The sequence below is a fragment of the Elgaria multicarinata genome, chromosome 13 (assembly GCF_023053635.1).
Source record: "Elgaria multicarinata webbii isolate HBS135686 ecotype San Diego chromosome 13, rElgMul1.1.pri, whole genome shotgun sequence".
Lineage (NCBI taxonomy): Eukaryota > Metazoa > Chordata > Lepidosauria > Squamata > Anguidae > Elgaria > Elgaria multicarinata.
In genome coordinates, this window is record NC_086183.1 from 15,087,250 (window position 1) to 15,099,252 (window position 12,003).

The following is a 12,003-nucleotide window of genomic DNA, read 5'->3' on the forward strand; positions in this document are numbered from 1 at the left end:
AGGACCCGCGAACATCCATAAGCAGGGAGTAACGAGCGTGCTATAAAATGTTCATCTGATGACGCTCAAGAACAGCAATAGAAAAACAAGAATGCATATCAACATATCCATTGCAACAATAACAACCCAAACAATTCACTTTACTAATCCTGACATTACAACCGTTTGAATTAATTGCAAAATAGGCAATGTCAGCCACTAAAACACAGTTGATATTATTTATTAGCGATGCATAAGCCCTAATCAAAGATACCAAACTTCTCCAATGCATGGAGGCATGAACAGATATGCAACCAAGAACCAGTCCCATGCCCATGTGCCGCATGCCGGAAATAGCAACCAGATTTCTTGCAACCTGCTGTAGCTCATCCATCCCAGGCCTCGTGCTCACTCTGGGGCAGTTCTTAAAGGCTCCAGAGGTGGGTGGGTCTCTCTCCTTGCGCTCTGGGGGGAATCCGCACGTCGTACCAAGATCGCTTCTAAGTGACCCTAGTGCGGCGTGAAAGCGATCGTGTAACTTGCCTTTGGAAGAGCCGACGAAGAGACTTCCTTCCCGCCGCTCCTGCCGCTGCCGCCGCCACCCACAGACCTCCTCGCCGGCTGGGACGGAGAGCTCGGGGGAAGAAGGCGGAGTGGAGAGCTTCTTCCGCTCTCCACCCCGCCTTCTTTAGCCGAGCTCACCTCGCCGGTCGGCGAGGAAGTCTGTGGGGGCGGTGGCGGTGGCGGCGGCAAAGACGTCTCTTCATCGGCTCTTCCAAAGGCAAGTTACATGATCGCTTTCACGCCGCACTGGGTTCGCTTAGAAGCGAACTCGGTACGACGTGCGGATCCCCCCCTGGATGGGGGGCTGCAGAGATGCTGGGCCACTGTGGAAGCTGGGTGTTTTCAATTTCCCCAAGGCAGCTGGAGCCCAGGCACAGAGGCAGCTCATCTCTCCCTTGCCCGGCTCTCTCACTCTAGTGCAGGTCTTAAAGCTCCAACAGGGACAAGGGGGTGACGTCTGGTCTCTTCCCCTGTGCTCTGGAAATTCCTGCTGCATCTATGGCAATAATCAGGGAGGGGGATTTGAATGAAACTTGGCAAGAAGCAGCAGAAGGTCTGGCAGATGAGTAGGAGGTGGCGATGGCATGATCTCTGCTTTGAGCATCCTTGGGCAGCTGCCCAGGACCCCGCACCCTAGCAGGGAGCGCCACTGATGCCTGCCCCGCAGTGACTCTCTTTAATTTTTGTTCTGGCCCTGCACTTTGCAAACTGCCAGGTGTAAGAACATTGGGTCAGACCAAAGGCCCATCTAGTCCAGCGCAGTGGCCCACCAGCTGGACATGAGTGCAGCAGCTCCACCCTCCAGCAGGGTCTGGGGCATCTTAATAGTGACTAGATCTCCCCCCACGGCCTGAGTGCTGCTTGGAACACTGCCGCTGCTGCCTAGTAAGCCCACCAGGGCCCACTAGCCGAGGAGGAAGCCCTGTGGCAAACACGTTGCTTGGCTCCCTTGTGGTTCCCTGACCAGCTTCGGTTTATGGCTGGCCAGCTGCCAGGTTTGGGCCTCTCCAGAACCACGGGAACAGACACCACATGGCGGTGCTTCTCCACTCTGTCAGTCACCATGTTGGAAAGGAAAGGAAAGGAACCTCTCGTGCAAGCGCTTGAGTCATTACTGACTCCTAAAAACATAAGGAGTGCAAAAAAGAATCCAGGCAACTACCAAGTGTTGACATCCAGCTTGACATTCCTACATGGAAAGGTCCTAGAACAAGGAGTCAGTCTGTGAGCATTTAGGAAAAAATACTGGGATTGCAAAGAGTCATCATGCATTTTTAAAGAGCAAATCATTTCAGATTAACCTTATTTCCTTTTTTAATAGGGTTACTAGCTGGTAGAGCAAAAGAATACAGTGGATGCAGCATATATTGATTTCAGCAAGGCTTTCACAAAGCCCCCATGATATTCTTGACAGCAAGCTGATAAATTTTGGGCTAGACAATGTTACTGTTGTTGTTTTTAGGGTGGCCAGGTGTAAAAGAGGACAGGGCTCCTGTGTTGCATGGGAATATCAGCCGCTGGAACTTGATAGGCAGATTGAAATTGTGCATGTGAATAACATAAGACACACACCCGTGTTACAGCCCCACTAAGGCCACAGCTAGACCTAAAGTTTATCCTGGGATCATCCAGGGTTCGCCCCTGCCTGAGCACTGGATCCCCTGTTTGTCACCTAGATGAACAGGTTTGACCCTTGGACGATCCAGGGATAAACCTTAGGTCTAGCTATGGCCTAACTCTAACATTTACCAGTTGCCGCTGTACTTCAGAGTACTCAGCCCTGTTCTCAGTCCCGCTATAGTTCTGCTACAGGGAAAGATTCATCTCTACACACACATAGCTTCATCCCACGTACCTGTTTCCCTCGAATTATCCCTACAGCGCTAAGCTGTTGGCATTGTTGTTGTTGTTGCTACTGGGCAGCAAGATCCTTTGCATACCAGGAAGTGGGTTTAAGAGGGGTTGTAAAAAAATCATTTTTTGGGCTTGGGACCACAATACCTGACGGAACGCCTCTCCCGACGAATATACCCGGTCACTACATTCAACATCTAAGGTCCTCCTCCGGGTGCCTACTCCAAGAGAGGCTCGGAGTGTGGCAACGAGGGATAGGGCCTTTTCGGTGGTGGCCCCCAGACTGTGGAATGATCTCCCTGATGAGGCTCGCCTGGCACCAACACTACTATCTTTCCGGCGCCAGGTTAAGACTTTCCTCTATGGCGGCACATCCTAGTTACCCACATGTTTAGTTTTTAATTGGTTTTTAATGCTCTATGTGTGTATGTACTGTGCTTTAGAGTTTTAAATTTTGTATTCTTGTTTTTATCTCAATTTTAGAATTTCTGTAAACCGCCCAGAGAGCCCTGGCTATGGGAGCGGTATATAAGTATAATAAATAAATAAATAAAATAAAAATTAAAAATCAACGGATGACCCAATCCGATTCAAATTTGGTATGATTAAAGCTTTCCTTAATAACTTTTACTGTGCCAGTTTTGATGTCTTTATCTTTAAAACTTACACAGATATAGGCATTTGTTTAATTTTTCTTCAAATCCTGCTCCTGCGCCTCAGTGGCCGCTTGGATGATATGCTCGGAAACTAGTATCAAAATAAGGCGAGTCTTTTGCTTTTATAGCACAATTAAAGCAGGATGCATGGGAGTACTTCACAATCAAAGCAGATTATAAGATGGAAAACTTCGGAGTCCTTTACATGCAATTCGCAGTGATTACACAGTATAACGCTGGTGTGATAACGCTCACATTCTCCTGAGCTGTTCCTTGGGGGAAACTATTATGACACCCAATAGTTTAAAAGTGGCAAGGTGGACTTTAAAAAGTCAGAAGATGTTAAACAATAATAAAGTTTGGTTTTAGGAGTTCTAACTAGGGAACTAGTAATCAGCATTTAGTAATATTTGGGGGTGTGGGGTGTGGATAATATTCCAGAGTCTCTTAGGCTGTGGCTAGACCTGCCAATATTCCAGGGATCGCCCTGGGATCATCCCTGTGTGTCCACATGACGCACAGGGGATCCCGGGAGCAGGGAGGGATGAGTCCTCCCTTTCTCTGGGATAGCCTTTTAGCCCGCTTTTATCATGCTGATAAACAGCCAAAAGGAGTCTCCCTTTTCCAGCGGAGGAATGGCGTGCATGGACCCTGTCCTCTGTTCAAAATCACCGTCTTCCACCTGCTTTTCTTTCCACAGGGAAAAGATACAGGGGCCTTGCATCTTTCCCCCCATGGATGGAAAGGCACCTTGAGGAAAGGGGTTGGAATTTCAGAGGAAGAATAGCAGAAGGAGGAAGGGTTTAGCACCCCACCCCTAGAACATTCTACTACTCCTGGTTTGTAGGTTCCACTAATGGTTTTCAATTTTTTAAAAAATGTTGGGAAACAATGTGCACATATCTTGCACGTCATCTGTTTAAACGGGAGAGTCTGGGAGAATGTCATTGTATGTATAGACACAGCCTTCCTCAGATTTCCTTCCACTTGCCTAAGAATTTCCCTTTGTGGAACAAACTTACCCTCCAGACATAACGATAAAAAGCTTGTCAAAAGAGGCTATAGGTCTTAATCACGCAAACGGCAACAAAAAAGGCCCGTGTGACCCTCTCCGCAACTGAGCAGCTAAGCCCTCCTGCTCGTTCTTTGAGAAGGCAGGCAGGGCGCACATGGCTGTGTGGGAGGAAAGCATCGCACATCATGGCTGGAGCAGAGCCTTTACGCAGAACGCATTTCCGGGTCACATACAAGGGGAGAAAGTGCAGCCTGACTGAAATTGGCAGAGGCATTCTGCCGCTACCCGCGTGCGGTTGCCTGAGAAACGCCTCTCTCCTCTCTCTGGATAATGCCCCCTTCTGCTCCTCCTAAAAACACCAAAGGAAAATCCCCTCCATCTGTGGACCCTGGTTTCTTTTTCTTGTTTAGGAAGCCGCTAGACTAGAAAGGGCCTTCAGGACACCCATGAAGCTTGACGCTGGGTGGCAGGAGACAATGTCTTTTGGCACCGCCACTGGGGCTACAGCAGGAGTGTGTGTGTGTGTGTGGGGGGGTCAGTCCTCCTGGGTCCAAAGAGAGCCACGCCCCCTTCTCTGACCCCTCCTCAAAACTGTTTGATGGTTTCCAGGCTTTTGCACAGGTGCACCCAGTCCTGCTTGACCCCAACCCCAACAGCTGCTATTGTTTGAGGGTGCAGGGGGGGATTCACTTTAAATGACATTAAACAGACACATTTAGTGTCACATCTGTTTTGGTCCTTATTCGAGGCAATCGGAAACCATCCAGGTAGAGATCCCAGAGTTTCCTGAATTGGGAGCCATAGCTAGAGGTTTGGAAAAGATCTTGCATGTGTGGGCCTGATCCATCTAAAGTTTGTCTGGAATCAGGCTGAAATCCTGTGCACAGTTACTTGGGAGTAAGCTCCACTGGTTATAGTTAAACTTATTTCTGAGTGGCAATAGTATAGATAGCTGTGTCAGTCTGCAAGAAAAAGAAATGCCAAATCCATAGTAGACCAACTAAAATGTCACAAAATAGTGAACAAAACGTCAGGGTTGGAGGAGATATTAGCATGATATTATAGCCACGGGAGCTCGAGATTGAAATAGTGTTAAAATGGATTCCTCTTGCTGTGGAGGCTTAATTAGGCTAGGTTTTACTGGATGCTAAATAGCTTTGGAAGTTGTACTGAGGGCCATTGAGACAATGAGGTTCATCAGACGAACATTTTATTGCACATTCGCTACTGCCCACTTACAGGTGCGTGTGCATCCTTTAGACATCTGCCTCCCACACGTCTCCTGCTCCTTCTGCTTGTTTTTCCATAGCAAAATAGACCTCTCTTAATTTGCCTTTTTTTAAAAAATTGAATGTGCCGCTATTTCCTGCTGTGTGCAGGAAAAGTGGCGCAATAAAAACAGACCCTGAATGGGCCACGTAGTCTTTGTTTACTTCCTCTTTCCCCTCTGGGTAGAAAGAGGAAGTAATGAGGGATAAAAGTGAGGGAGGGCGGAGAAGTGACGGTAAGGAAACGTGTTTCCCTCCCAACCCGTGTGATGATAATGAAGCAAAAATGATAGATGGTTTCAACTTTCTCCAGGGATCCCCCCAAGGATTGCTGGGAAGAAGAAATAATCCAACAATGGCAGATCCCACAGTTTGGGAAATATCAAACTGAGCTGTTTATTGAAAATCATTCTATCCTGAGATGAAACGCACAGATTCGACCATGTTACTCCGCTTCTGAAATCTCTTCATTGGCTTCCAATTCACTTCAGAATCCAATGTAAACTTCTCCTGTTAACCTTCAAAGCTTTTCACGGTCTAGCTCCTTCCTATCTCTCCTCTCTCATCTCACACTATTGCCCCGCTCGTGCTCTTCGCTCCTCTGATGCCATGTTTCTCGCCTGCCCAAGGGCCTCTACTTCCCTTGCTCGGCTTCGTCCATTTTCGTCTGCTGCCCCTTACGCCTGGAACACTCTTCCAGAACATTTGAAAACTACAAGTTCAACCACAGCTTTTAAAGCTCAACTAAAAACTTTTCTTTTTCTTAAAGCTTTTAAAACTTGATGTTGTGCAGACTTCTACTGTTACTTTCTACTGTTAGTTTTTCCCTACCCTGTGCCTGCTTACCCTACCCTGTACCTGTTTGCATTCTCTTCCCCTCCTTATTGTTTTACTATGATTTTATTAGATTGTAAGCCTATGCGGCAGGGTCTTGCTATTTACTGTTTTACTCTGTACAGCACCATGTACATTGATGGTGCTATATAAATAAATAAATAATAATAATAATAATAATAATAATAATAATAATAATAATAATAAGATTCCTTGGTAGGTGGGAACAGGAGTTGAGAGAAACCAGGCTATTTTTATATTGACAAAGCTGGAGATAATTTCAGATGCTGCATTAAGTTAAAAAACAGGTGAGTGGAAGCCAAATTGGCCAGTTTCACTTAATGGATGGAGGTGTGGGTGGAGTGGGTCGGTGAGTGGGTCTGGCCACCTCAGGCAACAAAATGATTTCGGCCAGTTCTCTGCCCCCCCAACAGTAAAGGTCTGGGGGTGGAAAACCATCTTCCCCTAGTTTTGGGATCCATCACTTGGGTGGCTAGCCAAGAGGCGTAAGCTTGGGCTGCTTCTACCATCAGAAGCAATGGTCTGTCCTGGAGTCTTGCCCCTGCAGATAGGCTGTGTGTGTGTGTGTGTGTGTGTGAGAGAGAGAGAGAGAGAGAGAGAGAGAGAGAGAGAGAGAGAGAGAGGGAGGTGGTGGTGGTGGCTCAGTTCCAGGCCCCTGCATGGAAGGGGTCACTTCCACATTGATGTAACAGTCATTCACACTGAGAAGAGAAGGAAGGTAGCAGTCAGGGGGCTCTGAAATCCCTTCCCTTGGTGGGGGCTGAAACCCCTCCACTAGGAGGAGGGGTTTCAGAGTCCAAAAAATCTTGTCCCTTGCGCTGCTGTAATGTTCTGGGTCATGAGCAGAAGGCAGCCTCATCTGGAACCTCCGTAAATTCCTGTGAATGAGGCAGGACAATGGCACCATTAAAGCCTCCTCTGGAAGCACCCCAAGGATCAATGGCTGACTCCCACCCCCAACTCCATAACCCATGTTACACTCTTATCTGTCTGTGGTGCATTGTACCCGTTTTCTCTGCAGCAGCCTGTACTGGCTTCCGTAACAGAGTGTGTTAGCAAACTGCCCGTAAGACTTCCTCTTCTTCTTCTTCTTCTTTTTTTTTAAAGTGTTTGATCTCACAAACTATTCTATAATAGGTACAACTCAAACATATTTAGCAATGTTTGCTAGGGCAATATTATACAGCTGCGAAACTAAAAGCCACTGCATGTCAAATAGGAGAGGTGGAAGGAACGCTGGTGCACATTATGTGTTTGTCAGTTTGTAAGTGCATTTATGGCAGCAGACCTGGGCCTGTCCCCTGCACCCCCCTCACCAGACATCGCATTTCTAAAGGCCCATGGTGTGGGGCTGAAAACTGAAAAATGGGAGTGGGTGCACATTAGCAAAGAACATTTTATAAAGTTCCAGATCTTCCCAAAAGACAATATGCAGATGCTGATGTATCAGCTGAAGTGCCAGTATATCAGGACTGTGTCTGGTACCTAGGGATAATCGGGAGACATTGATTTATTGCTACAAACAACTTGCAATAATATGTAGTGTTTGATAGTATTGCATCAATGGCACAGTGGTCAGTACAATCAAGCACTGAGCAGGGGGTTGCACTAGATGATCTCTGAGGTCCCTTCCAACTCTGTGAGTCTATGAGATGCCAATAAGCCTCAAGCACCTGCATTGTCATGGAAACATCTCACAATCAAAATACCACACTGCTTAGAAAATAGGTATTAATCCGATTTTTTGAATATTGATTTCAGGAAGAGCAGATCCCTTTATCCCTCTCTGGCCTCTGCACTTTATCTTTGCTAATATCGGATAATTCACCAGTGGATGGGCAGAGATGAGTCAGTGTTGTAACTACGCATCTGGGTTTAGAAAGGTGATGCAATTTCTTGCAGCTTGTTACAGGAAAAACAAGCCTTCTTTTTTTTGTTGTTGTAACTATGGTGACGTGCATCGTCCATCTCTGTGGGAAGAAGCTTTAAGGGACCAGACCCGAGCACGAGTCAGATCGAAAGAAAACAACAACAACCCTCCCTGCTCCTTCCTCTTCCTTGGTTTCAGACCATGGAGACAAACAATCTCGCTTAGGCAGATTCAACAACCCAGTTCTTCCCAAAGAGGATTGATGGCCGGTTTTCCAGGGGTGGGTGTGGTGGTGCGCAGATCTCTTTACCGTGGACGCTTCTCTAAAGCAGGAGCTGCTGCAAACAAGATGATTAAAGATGGAACTTAACCAAAACGAATTCAAAATATAATGGAACTCGAATGTAAAATTAGAAATCGGCAATAAGAAGGCTCAAATTCATACTAATAGGTTAAAGGGCAATAAAGCTGCAGTTCGCCTCACCCAGCCAAGACGCACGTCCCTTGCAGGAACCCCCATGTTTTGGGGTTGGTGGGCAGCACATCTAGAACTTTGGGAGAGTGTGGGCATTCTCACAAAATGGCTGCCATGGTGGGCATGGCCAATCACAAAACACCTATTTCATATAGGCAAACTGGTGAGACTAAAAGGAAAGTAATTTGCCCAAGAACCGAATTACAAAGTAGAGGTTGGGACTGAGCTCCAAAATAAAAGAACACATTTTTGAACCCAACGATTGCTCAAAGTTGTGTTTTTTTAGTTGTATGTTGTCTTTGTGTATATTGTCTGTCTGTTTTGATGTTTTTACATTTTTTATATTGTTTTTAATGTTTTAATCTTTTGTAAACCACCCAGAGAAATTTGGCTATAGGGCAGAATCATCATCATCATCATCATCTGTTAGTCACATCACTCACCGGCATCATATCAAAAAACTATACAGAAAACCTTCAATTATTGGCCCCACCAAAATACATCCACACCAACATCCAGAAAGCAGTCATGCTTAAAACATGCTCAATAGTCCTGTTCTCCTGTTAACCTTCAAAGCTTTTCACTGTCTAGCTCCTTCCTATCTCTCCTCTCTCATCTCACACTATTGCCCCGCTCGTGCTCTTCGCTCCTCTGATGCCATGTTTCTCGCCTGCCCAAGGGCCTCTACTTCCCTTGCTCGGCTTCGTCCATTTTCTTCTGCTGCCCCTTACGCCTGGAACACTCTTCCAGAACATTTGAGAACTACAAGTTCAACCGCAGCTTTTAAAGCTCAGCTAAAAACTTTTCTTTTTCCTAAAGCTTTTAAAACTTGATGTTGTGCAGACTTTATACTGTTAGTTTTACCCTACCCTGTGCCTGCTTACCCTACCCTGTGCCTGTTGGCATTCTCTTCCCCTCCTTATTGTTTTACTATGATTTTATTAGATTGTAAGCCTATGCGGCAGGGCCTTGCTATTTACTGTTTTACTCTGTACAGCACCATGTACATTGATGGTGCTATATAAATAAATAATAATAATAATAATAATAATAATAATAATAATAATAATAGTCAGGAAATTCCTGAATTTGTAAAAGGCAGCATGACTTGGCAAAGCCCGTTATGTCTATGTAGAAAAACGGCCCCGAGCGAGAAAAGAGAGATGATAATGAAGCTTGCGCTGGAGGGCAGCCCTTCGCTTTGCAGTATGCCAGCCTCCCAATTAAAAGGAAATATTTTTTTAATTTAAAAAATCTTTAAAAATAAAATAAAAACCAGGAGGGACAGGGAGCCTGGCAGGCACCAAGAGAGCTGGATGCTAGCACATTGGTGCGCAACAGGCAGCATGTTGGAGACCCCATCCGCGATGTTCTATGAAAAGTGAATGAGCGTAATGGCTTAGAATGCTGCAGGCTACCTTTCTCATGGGGGACGGAGAACAATCCCAAGGCAGAGAGAGCAACACTGGCCCAAAGGTTATTAAGCAGTTGGCCTCTGAGCACCCAGAAAACAAGGCACCGATTACTAGCAGTCCACATGGGTTTGTCAGGAATAGACAAAGAGTCAAAAGGAGCTTGACCGGCTGAACTGAAACTAACAAAATGAAATTCAACGGAGATAAATGTAAAGTCTGGCATTTAGGTACAAAATTTAAAGGCATGAATATAGGATGGAGAAGACTTGGCTTGGCAGCAGTGCATGTGAAAAGGTTCTAGGTGTTTTAGTGGATCAAAAGTTGTACATAAGCCAGTAGTTGGATGGATCTGCTAAGAAAGCTAATTTATTTATTAAATTTATATATTGCCCCATAGCCAAAGCTCTCTGGGCGGTTTACAAAAGTTAAAAACAGTGGACATTTTTAAAAAAAGTATACAAAATTTTAAACCATCCAAAATATATAAAAACAACAGTATAAAACAGTATCCGTTTTTTAAACAACACCACTTCTGGGGTCCATTAAAAAACAAACAAATTTAGCATATGTTGTTAAATGCTGTTAAATGCCTGGGAGAAGAGGAAGGTCTTGACCTGGCACCGAAAAGATAACAATGTTGGCACCAGGTGAGCCTCATCGGGGAGATTGTTTCAGATTTGGGGGGCCACCACTGAAAAGGCCCTCTCCCTTGTTGCCATCCTCTGAGTTTCCCTCAGAGTAGGCACTCGGAGGAGGACCTTAGATGTTGAGCACAGTGTACGGGTAGGTTCATGTCGGGAGAGGCATTCTGTCAGGTATTGTGGTCCCAAGCCGTGTAAGGCTTTATAGGTTAAAACCAGCACCTTGAATTGGGCTCGAAACGTATAGGCAGCCAATACAAGCGGGCCGAGGGCAGTCTTAGGCAGCATTAAGCAAAGCACAGTGTCCAGATTTTGAGATGAAATAGTTCTGCTTGATTCTGTGTTAGGCCACATCTGCATCCCACCAATGCACCACGTACGCTATGGTGGGACATGGGAGAGCGCTTTCTCTGTGGTGGCATCCCGACTGTGGAATTCCCTCCCCTTGGAGGCCCGACTGGCACCAACACTGACTCTATTCCGGCACCAAGTAAAAACACGGCTTTTTAATAAAGACTTTAAGGGTTAAATTCACCTGGCCTGCACATGGTTTTAACTGTTTTAATTGTTTTTACTGCTTTTAAATTATATATTAGTTTTAAGTTGAGCAATGGTTTAATTTGTTTTAAGCTGTGTATATTTATTGACTGATATTGTATGATTTTATCTGTACGCCGCCCTGAGATTCTAGTGATATAGGGTGGGATACAAATGTTTTAAATAACAAATAAATAAATAAATAAATAAATAAATTTGTCGTAGAGTGTCCAGTTCTGGACACCTCATTTTAAGGAGAGCACTGACAAGTTGGAGTGCCTCCAGAGAAGAGCAACCAGGATGGTGAGGGGTCTGGAAACCAAGTCATAGAATCATCGAATAGTAGAGTTGGAAGGGTCCTAAAAGGCCATCGAGTCCAACCCCCTGGAGGAGCAGTTGAAAGAGATGGGTAGGTTTAGTCTAGAGAAGAGAAGGTTAAGGGGAGACATGAGAGCGGCCTTTCCAATATCGGAAAGGCGTCAGATGAAGCAGACTTGCTCTCTGTTGCTCCAGAAGGCAGGACTAGAACCAGTGGGTAGAAGTTGCAGGGAAGCAAGGTTTGGCTAAACGTGAGGAGAAATGTTCTAATAGGGAGGGCTGTTCAGAAGTGGAGCAGACTCTGCCTTGGGAGGTGGTGGGTTCTCCCTCGCTTGAGGGATGTGAGGAGAGGCTGGGCTGCAGCTGCATCCTGCGTGACAGAGCCTGCATTGAGCAGTAGGTTAGGTTGGACTAAATGATCTCCAAGGTTCTTTCCAATGCTATGATTCTATGAGCCTTGATTGACTTGGCCAGCTGAACCACCAGAAGCTCAAGGTTTAATATGGGCAAAGGCAGAGCAGATGTCATCTTTGAGGCAAGCAATTCGTTGCCCATC